This window comes from Loxodonta africana, chromosome 25 (assembly GCF_030014295.1).
Source record: "Loxodonta africana isolate mLoxAfr1 chromosome 25, mLoxAfr1.hap2, whole genome shotgun sequence".
NCBI lineage: Eukaryota > Metazoa > Chordata > Mammalia > Proboscidea > Elephantidae > Loxodonta > Loxodonta africana.
Genome location: NC_087366.1, coordinates 34819500 through 34829608, shown reverse-complemented (window position 1 = coordinate 34829608; position 10109 = coordinate 34819500).

The window sequence follows — 10109 nt, the reverse complement described above, 5'->3', positions numbered from 1 at the left end:
CAGGTCTGAGAAAAAAAATTAAAAAAGATCCAGAATATATAAAACACCCATACAACTCAATAATAAGAGCACAAGTGACCCATTTAACAAAGGCCAAAATATTTGAAGACACTTCCCAAAAATGATATACGAGTAATCAATAAGCACATGAAAAGATGATCAATATCATTAACCATAAGGGAAATGCAAATAAAATCACAAGGAGATGCCACTGTTAGAATGGTTAAAATTTAAAGTCTAATAGTATCAATTGTTGACAAGAAAGTACAACAACTAATTGAAACTTTCATATATTGCTTTTGGGAATGTAATATAACCAACCACTTTGGAAAGAGATTTGGCCATTTCTTTTAAAGTTAAATGTGCACTTACCGTTTGGCCCAGAAATTCTACTCCTAGGTATTTACTCAAGAGCGTGAAAACAAGTCTCCACACAAAGACTTACATACAGATGGTCGCAGCAATTTCATTCATCATAGGCCCAAAGTGGAAACAACCTAAATATTCTCTTAAATAGGAGAATGAATACACAAGTTGTGGAAGTTGTGATATATCCATACAGTGGAGTAATACACAGCAATGAAAGAACAAGTCACTGGTACTTGCAGCAGTAACATAACGCTAAGGAAAAGGAAAAAAAAGAGGCAGAGAAGAATATGTACTGTATGATTACTCTAGAAAAGACAGTGAGCAGACATCAGTGGTTGCTTGGGGCCTGGGGTGGGCGTGCGGGATGGGGATAGGGAGCTGACTGGGAATGAGTACAAGAGAACTTTCTGAGGTGATAGAAATGTGTTATATCTTGATATTCTTGCTATATTTTGAGTGCATATATTTTTCAAAGCAGATCAAAATGTACACTTAAACTGAATTGTTATACACAAATTATACCACCACAAAGATGATAAAAATATCGATGTTATGAAATTTGGAGATGAAGGCTCAGGAATATTCTAGATTAAAAGAAACAAAAAGACATAATAATAAAATGCTTGAATTTTATTTGGATCGGGATTTTTTAAAAGGAAAGCTATAAAGATATTCTTTTTTTCAAATAATACTTTATTGTGTTTTAGGTGAAAGTTTACATGTAACAGATATTCTTGAGACAAGAAGAGACTTAAAATTTTTTAACTATCTTTGAATTTAGGACAAAAGTATATGGGTATTAGTTATACAATTCCATCAACTTTTATGTATATTTGAAAACTTTCATAGTAAAATATTGGAAAAGTCAGTGTCTACAATGTAGCATAAACCATTTTATTTGCAATTATGTGAAAAATGCACATAAAAAGGTCCAAAACCTCCCCCAAATGTCAACTTTAGTAGTAATTGTGTCCAGTGGGACCGAAGGTAATTTTTATCCTTCTTTAACTTTCCTACATTTTCCAAAGGCTATATATTTCTTTCATAAAGGAAATAGTTTTAGTTTGGAAACTTTTAAATTTAAATAGCCATTTGTTTCATGATGTCAGACTAAGGCACAAATCAAATTTAAAGTATGCGTATGCATTTAGAGTTCGTATCACACCAGGTCAAAAACATACAGTTACCGTATGATTCAGCAATTCTACTCCTAGGGATAGACCCAAGAGAAATGAAAACATATGATCACACAAATGCTTATACATGTATTATTCATAATTGCCAAAAAATGGAAACAACTGAAATGTCAATCAACTGATCAGTGGATAAATAAAATGTAGTATAACCATACAATAGAATATTGTTCTAAAATAGAGAAGAATGAAGTACTGATATACCCTACGACATGTATAAACCTTGAAAATGTTATACTAAGTAAAAGAACCTAACCCATAAATCTGTTGCCATCGAGTTAATTCTGACTTAGAACAACCCTATAGGACAGTGTAGAACCACTCCATAGGGTTTCCAAGGAGCTGCTGGTGGATTCGAACTACCAATGTTTTGGTGAGCGGCCAAGCTCTTAATCATTGTGCGACCAGGGCTCCAAAAAACCTGTTATTCTTGAGTCAATTCCAACTCATAGCAACCCTATAAGACAAAGTAGAACTGCTCCAAAGGGTTTCCAAGGAGCAGCTGTTGGACTGAACTGCCAACCTTTCAGTTAGAAGCCATAGCTCGGTAAGCTAGTCTCTCGTTAATTCACTAAGCTTTTGATTATTCAGTTATTAGGTGGGAGATCATATGACTAACTCAAAATAGTAGATAATCTAACGGGTTCTAAAAGCAGGTAAAATATACGTATATACTTCACACAGAAACCTTATGTCCCTCTCACACACAAGTCACTTTCCCTTAGGCTCTGTGTGGTAAGCTATCAGAGACCCAGAAGAACAATGGAGGGGAAGAAGTCACGACTATTTCACAAAATAAAATGTATATTTGATCCTGATGGTATAAAATTTAGAAAACCTGAGAGCCATTCTGAGTCACAGAGTAGCGATGCCCATTTTGAGAATATGGCGTTGACAGACAGTGATGTGGATGCTGAGAAGATGAAATTCATTTACACAGGCTTGGTCAAATGTAATTAGAGAGAATTAGTCCATTTCAGCAAAGACTGGTTCCAAGGCAAATACGCCCTCACTTGGAATCTTGGCATCAAATACTGAGGAAGCAGCCACTTGACCAGAAGCAGCATTGAGTCCAGATGACTCCAGAACAAAGAAGCCACGTGTGCCAGAGAATTAGCTTGGAAGCCTCCGCCTCCTGCACATAGAAATCTAGGTTTCCATAGAGGCATTTTGCCCTTAATTCATACTTCGTCACCCAGCTCTAGCTCCATGTCTCAGGGCCCAATGCTGTTGGGGACAGAGTAATGCCTAATGGTTTTCAGGTCTCAATTTATCTATAAAAAAAAAAGGTAAAATAATTTATTTGCTGATATTCTTTCAAGAAATTTAAAAATAAGTTTAAAAACAGAGTTAAAAAGATGCGAGTTTATTTTAGAACAGAGAATCACAAGATTTTATGCACAAGCTCTGTAGTTTCCTTTAAAGAAAGATGTTTAATTTGCTATGCTTCATCACCTTCAAATTATCCCCCGTAATAGGCATAAAAAATGATTCACATGTGTGAATATATTCAAGAAGAAAAAGAAACACTATTCAAAGAAATGGAGCCTTGGTGGTACAGTGGCTAAGAGCTCAGCTGCTAACTGAAAGGCCAGCAGTTCAAATCCACCAGCCAGTCCTTGGGAACAATATGGGGCCGTTCTACCCTGTTCTATAGGGTCACTGAGAGTAGTAATTGACCTGACAAAGAAATGTTCAAAATAAAGATGTGTGTACGTTACTTTTATTGAACTGAATGCTACTTTCAGAAAGATCTAGTATAATAATCTAAATTGTCAATACAGGCAGTCCCCAGATTAGAGACAAATTCCATTCCTAAATCTGTCTTTAAGTCAAATTTGTACATAAGTCAGAACAGTTAGCTATGGTTTGTATCTAATGTCAGTTAATCAAATGTTTGTCTTAGTATATTGTGTACAGTGTAACTTTCTATGCATAAAAAATAAAAGACACACTTTCAGATACACTAAACATCTTTAACATAATTATACAGTAACGATAATAATAATGCTTTGATGTGTTGCGAAGTAGCGCCCATTTGATGTTATGAATCATTGTATGCACCTCACATTTTTAATATAATAGGCTTTACAGGAGTTGGTTTGCAATTAAGGGTTGTATGTAAGTCAGACGTTCTCATTAAGCAGTTAGTACACTTATTGTTTTATGACATTGATTAAAAGCCACCTTTGTCTTAGTCATCTATCGCTGCTATAACAGAAATACCACAAGCAGATGGCTTTAACAAAGTGACATTTATTTCCTCACAGTAAAGTAGGTTAGAAGTCCAAATCGAGGGCGTCAGCTCCAGGGGAAGGCTTTCTGTCTCTGTAGTGCTTGGATCAATCTTCTCCTCAGAGTAGGAGCTTCTCTGTGCAGGGACTCCAAGTCCAAAGAATGCACTCTGCTCCCAGCACTGCTTTCTTGGTGGTATGATGTCCCTCCTCTCTGCTCACTTCCCATTCCTTTTTATCCCTTGAGACATAAAAGTTGGTGCAGGCCACACTGCAGGGAAACTCCCTCTACTTTGGATCAGGGATGTGACCTGGGTAAGAGTGTTACAATCCCATCCTAACCTTCTTTAACATAAAATTACAGTCACAAAATGGAGGACAACCACACAGTCATGGCCTAACCAAGTCGACACATATTTTTGGGGACACAATTCAATTCATGACAACCTTCATCTAAAGTACAATTAAAAAAAGAAAAACAGAAAAAAACAGTTCAATTTAGAAAAAAGGATGGTGTGTCATTAATATGCTCATTGTATAAAGGAATTTTTAAATACTGAAGGTATTTGCATCTGTAGGTTAAATGCTTGTGGACAATTTAGTCTAAAACACTTTTACATTGTTTAAGGAAAAATTGGAGTAGAGTCTGAATTACAGATAACTGGTCCTGGTTTCCTTCCCTATGAAGACCTGACCAATTAGTGTTGAAATCAGAATTCCAGAGACTCATGACTCCCTGTGTGAAGCGTCATTTGTTGTGCACTAGTGTTTGTTAAGCTTATACCCAGATACTTTAAAGAAAATTGTTTCTAAATGCTATTCAGAAATACCTATTGCCTAATTGCTGACTAAATCTTTAAAGGATGACTAGTGTATTACTCTCCTTCCTAGGCCTGGAGAAGATAACAAACATGTCCCACAAAAGAATTTTCCATTCAAATCATTCACTCAGAGCATTAACAACCTCTTTTAGGGATTAAGTTCTAATGAGATTCCAAAACCTTATTCTTCCTTAAGGTGGCTCCCTAAAAATGGGTTGACCTTGACTTCTTATACTTTCTTCACATTTAGCAGGAGTAATTGCTAACTTTTCTTGTCATTTGCTTTGCTTCAAGTGTGATGTGACTTGTGTGTTTCTATCTCTTGCAATTCAGACAAATGATGTCACAGGAAACACCAATCTATAAAAGACTCAACCAAAAAAGGATTCAACCAATGGCAATTTTATTTGCCTTGAAAATGTTGTGTTTTCTTCATGTCCTCTCTTTCCTTCTATGACTTCTCACCTTCCTCAACTGAGACCTTGGACTAATAGAGCACAATTATCCCATGTGGCTAGCTACCAAGTTTCCACTCCCCCTTCTTACTTTGTGAAAGAGAGGAGAACCTGAGTTTACTTTTGGTGTCAATATGCTGAAATAAAAATACTTACTTGCCCAGGTCCTGTTCCAGCTAAGCAGTGGCCATGTGGTACAGTTTGGATCAATAAGATGGATGGAATTACCTAGACAGAGCTTTCTTTCCTAAAAATGTCTGATTTGGAGGAAACACATTGACTTTAATTCACCTTTCTTTCTGCTTGCTTAGAGGTAAAGCAGCCACATTCTAGCCGAAGGACAAATGTCATATGTTAAGAAGAACAGAGGGGAAGGTAAGAAGGACCTGAGTCTTTGATGACAAGCTTGAGGAGCTGCAGGAGCCTGAACTTCCTACTTCCAGACTTCTTGTTTCATGGAAAAGCAATCCAACTTATTTGTTAGATTTTCTGTTAATCGCAGCCAAATGCATTCCTAATTCGTATACCCTGCCTGAATCAAATGTCCATTTGGACCCACATAAACACCTTTCTGCCAAAAAAGTAGAAGAGAAGAAAAAAACTCTACTATAGATCTAGGGAATTATTCAGGAGATGAAATCATGTACAGGGAAGTTTTCATAGTCAGTGTATTTTACTCTTTTTAAAGCTTCGAAACTTGGTAATTCAAGAACAAAATGAATGGCCACTCTCATTTAAATGGAATGTAACTAGAATGCATTCCTCTGGTGCTATAAAGCAGAATTTATGCAAAAGGGAAAAGGAACTTCAAAGTAATACATGTAGGTTAATAGTTACATCTCCAAGAGTCCCTGGGTGGTGCAATCGGTTAAAGTGTTTGGGGGCTAACTGAAAGGCTGGAGATTCAAGCCCACCTAGAGCTGCCTCAGAAGAAAAGCCTGGTGATCTACTTCTGAAAAGTCACTCATTAAAAATCCTATGCAGCACAGTTGTACTCTGACACACATGGGTCACCATGAGTCAGAGTTGACTCAAGGGTAACTGGCTTTTGCTTTACATCTCCAAAGGATTCTTAAAAAGCAGTGAACTTATAGAAATAAAATGCACTATTAATTCATCATAGCAACATGCAAGCCTCCATTGACAGGCAGATAGTGGCTGCGCTTGAGGTGTATTGGCCAGAAATGGAATGCAGGTGTCCCACATAGAAGGCAAGAATTCTACCACTGAATCACCAACAACCTCTCACCTCTGTAATAATTCTACCCAAATTGAAATTATAGCCACTGCTGCATGTCTTCTTTTGCTAGGAATTTCAGAACATAGAAATTCCGAAGGATGATATAAGCTTCTACGCCACAATTTCAAAGTGCTATACCTCCATAATAATGCTATCCAAACTAAAACTAACCCACTGCCGTTGAGTCGGTTCTGACTCATAGCAACCCTATAGGACAGAATAGAACTGCCCCATAGAGTTTCCAAGGAGCACCTGGTGAATTTGAACTGCCGACCTTTTTGGTTAGCAGCCATAGCATTTAACCACTATGCCACCAGGGTTTCCAAAGCCACTGATAAAAAACAGAAGCTTCTAAAGTACCCAGATGTTTCAGCGTTGCTAAAACAAAACTGCATAACAAATCCCCCAGAACTTAGAGGGTTGAAAAAACAATCATTATTCTCATGTTACAGGTCAATGAGTTAGCCAAGGCTGGGCTCCTGACTCAGGGCTCCCAGCTTTGAGCTCCCAGCTCTAGTGGACTCAGCTGTGCTTCATCAGTGTCTAATACTTCTCAAATCAGCAGATACCTGAGGCATACAGTCTGCCCCATGTATTTCATTCGTTGAGACAGGTTGAAGGAACAGCTGAAGGGAATAGTTAGGGAATGTTGTTCACAAGAGCACGAGAGTAAAAGTCCAACTGTACAGCACATTTCAAGTTTCGGCTCATGTATTTTCAACTAACATCTCATCAGCCAAGCAAGTGACATGGCAAAGTCCAAAGTCAAGGTGCAGGAAGGTGTGTCCTCACACCAGGAGGACATGGCGAAGGCCAACACGTGGATGCAAAACACTGCTCTGAGGTAGGGAAGAATTGGGACCAATAATTTGATTTACCACAGTCTGTACTGTTGGTCTCAGTTATTCACACATGCTCCACATTCAAAATATACTCACCCCACTGTAAGATCCACAAAAGTCTCATGTAATCGCAGCAGCAGGCAGTAAATCTGATCAAGTCCAGGGTTTTTATCAAATCCAGTTGCAGCTACTCTTTATAAAAAAACCCAAAGTACACACCGACAAATGAAATAAAAGAAGTACCCATCCTTCTCACGCCAATATCTCATGATAGAATAGGGAAAACAACTACGATAAACACTTCCATTTGAACGGGGGAAGAACGGAAGAAACAGGACAGTCACCAATGCAGAGAAATGTTGATAGCTGACTAGGAACCTCTTTGGTAACTGACTTGTCTACCTCTGCTCCCCTGTCTCTCAACAATGACCCAGACTGGAGGACCACTTATCTGCTCACAACCTCACGGAGGCACCCTTCTTGTCCCACCATCCCACCATCCATCTGTCCGTTTGTTGTACTGTGGTGGCTTGTGTGTGGCTCTGCTGCTGGAAGCTGTACCATTGGTATTTTTAAATACCAACAGGGTCACTCATGGTAGACAAGTTTCTGTTGTACATAGGGTCGCTATGAGTCGCAACCAATTCAAAAGGCACCTAACAACAAGAACACCCTATACCCTGTCCTCTGGTGACCAACCTCCACATCCCTGCCAATTTCTCCTCCACAGCACCACCCGGATCTTGTTTCCAGTCCAGCAGGTCCAAAGCTGTTGAATCATTACTTAGTGAAGGTCACTATTTACCTAGAGAAGGTCATATTTCTGCTTTCAGTACTTCAGCTCAATTTTCAGAAATGTATTGAACACTTTAGGTTGTTCTGGCTGCAGATTTTAGATTTTCTAAAGATAAAGGGTTTGAAGTCCCTCCCCCCTCCACCCCTAGAAAATAGGTAATTATGACAGGATAGCATTGGGACATGATCACATAAACACAGCATGTGCTATTGAGGCAAACAGTGGGGATAACAATATGGGGAGGAAGACAGCTTTCAGTGGTAAAATCAGACCACTGTGGCAGGAGTGGGATGGAGATGTGAGCATGGGAAGAACAGGGTGTTCCTTAGATGGGATTCAAATGCTGTTTTGTGACCAGAGGGCACTGTCACAGGTATAAAGTTAATAAAACACAGAGACCTAGTGGTTTGGGTTCTTTGATCAGTAGGATGAGAAAAACACATTAGCCAATTTTATTTTCCCTACTGAGTTCAGCACAGCAATGGATCTAGGTATTGTGGGCCTGAAGCTAATATAACTTGGCAAGTCTCTCCAAGCAATCAATTACAAAATTAAGTACAAAAGTGAAATTGTTTTGAATGCACAAAGAAATTGCAACAATTTATTGGAACCTAGAAAATTCAGGTTTCTGTTTTCTCAGATTTCTTTAGGTAATTTACCAGAAACTCTTACAAGAAAATGCTTCCTTCTTGCAGCCTAACTTTTTCTTCCCACCCAGGATACTCTATGGCTCTCTTCAGCTCCCAACAGTCACCCACTTGGACAGGTGGGAGTCTCTGCAACTTAATATTTATTAGTTTCACAGTGACTCTGCTTCTAGTTCAGAGCACAAACACAACAAAGAGTAGCCTGGCCAGTGTTCACACCTCAACGTCAGGCCAGCTTCATGCATGTGTAGCTGTGGAGTCATACAGATCCGGGTTCAGAAGGGCCCCATGCTTGATTTAATGCTCTGTTGTTGCCATCAAGAAATTTCCAATAATTTTCTCTCTGAATTGGTGTTTTTTAAATGCAGCCAATGGGACAATGGAACATGTGTGCGAGCAGGGAAGATATGCCAATATGTGTGCATATCATACTGCATTCACAATGCCCATAAGCCCAGAATGCCAGAATTCCATTCATCATGCTCCATGAGCAAGCACCATGTGTGGGAGCTGAGCAAGACTTTAGCAAGTGCAAGGTAAGTGTGTTATGTCTACACCTGAGTACCCAAGATTCTAACAGACCAGAGAGACCATGCTTTCTGTTCAAATCAGACTTGGAAAGAAGGCAATGGTGTTCTAAGAAACGTGCATGACCAAGGGACCTCATTATATCCTTTCTTACTCAGATTACTTCCCTGTATTAACCAACCACTTATGCCTGGAAATGACGACATAGAAGTAAAGAGAAAGACAAATCAACCCAGGGTTTCTTTTGCTTTTGGTCCTTCCTTATTCATCAGTAAGCCAAAAGTAGAGCGTGTTGGCAGAAATTATGCTTATCAAGAAGTGAAATAAAGATGGTTGAGTAAGTTTTCTACGATGCTTCTACTGTTCTAGTAAGAAAGAAATACATTAACGTGTGAGCTATGAAATATAAATCATATAAATATGATTGGGGAAGAGCTGCCTCCTCAAAGTAGAGTCAACCTTAATGATGAGGATTGAATAAAGCTTTTGGCACCTTCACGTGCTGATGTGGCACAACTCAAAATGAGTAACAACTATAAACATCCATTAGTAATTGAAATGTAGAATTACAACGTTTGAATCAAGGAAAGTTGGAAGTTGTCAAAATGAAATTCAGTGCTGGAAGATCAATAACCTAGGTATTAGGGAGCTGAAATGGACTGGCACTGGCCATTTTGAATTAAGCAATCACGTGGTGTACTATGCAGGGAATAACAAATGGAAGAAAAACGGTACTGCATTCATTGCCAAAAAGAACTTTGCAAGATCTATCCTGAAGTACAATACTGTCAGTGATAGGATAATATCTATATGCCTTTGAGGAAGATATTTTTAAAGGGGTCTTTTGTAGCAGATTTGTTCAATGCAATACATCATTTGATTTCTTGACTATTGCTTATGTGGGAGTTGATTGTGGATCCAAATAAAATGAAATTTTTGACAACTTCAATATTTTCTCTGTTTATCATGACGTTACTTATTGGT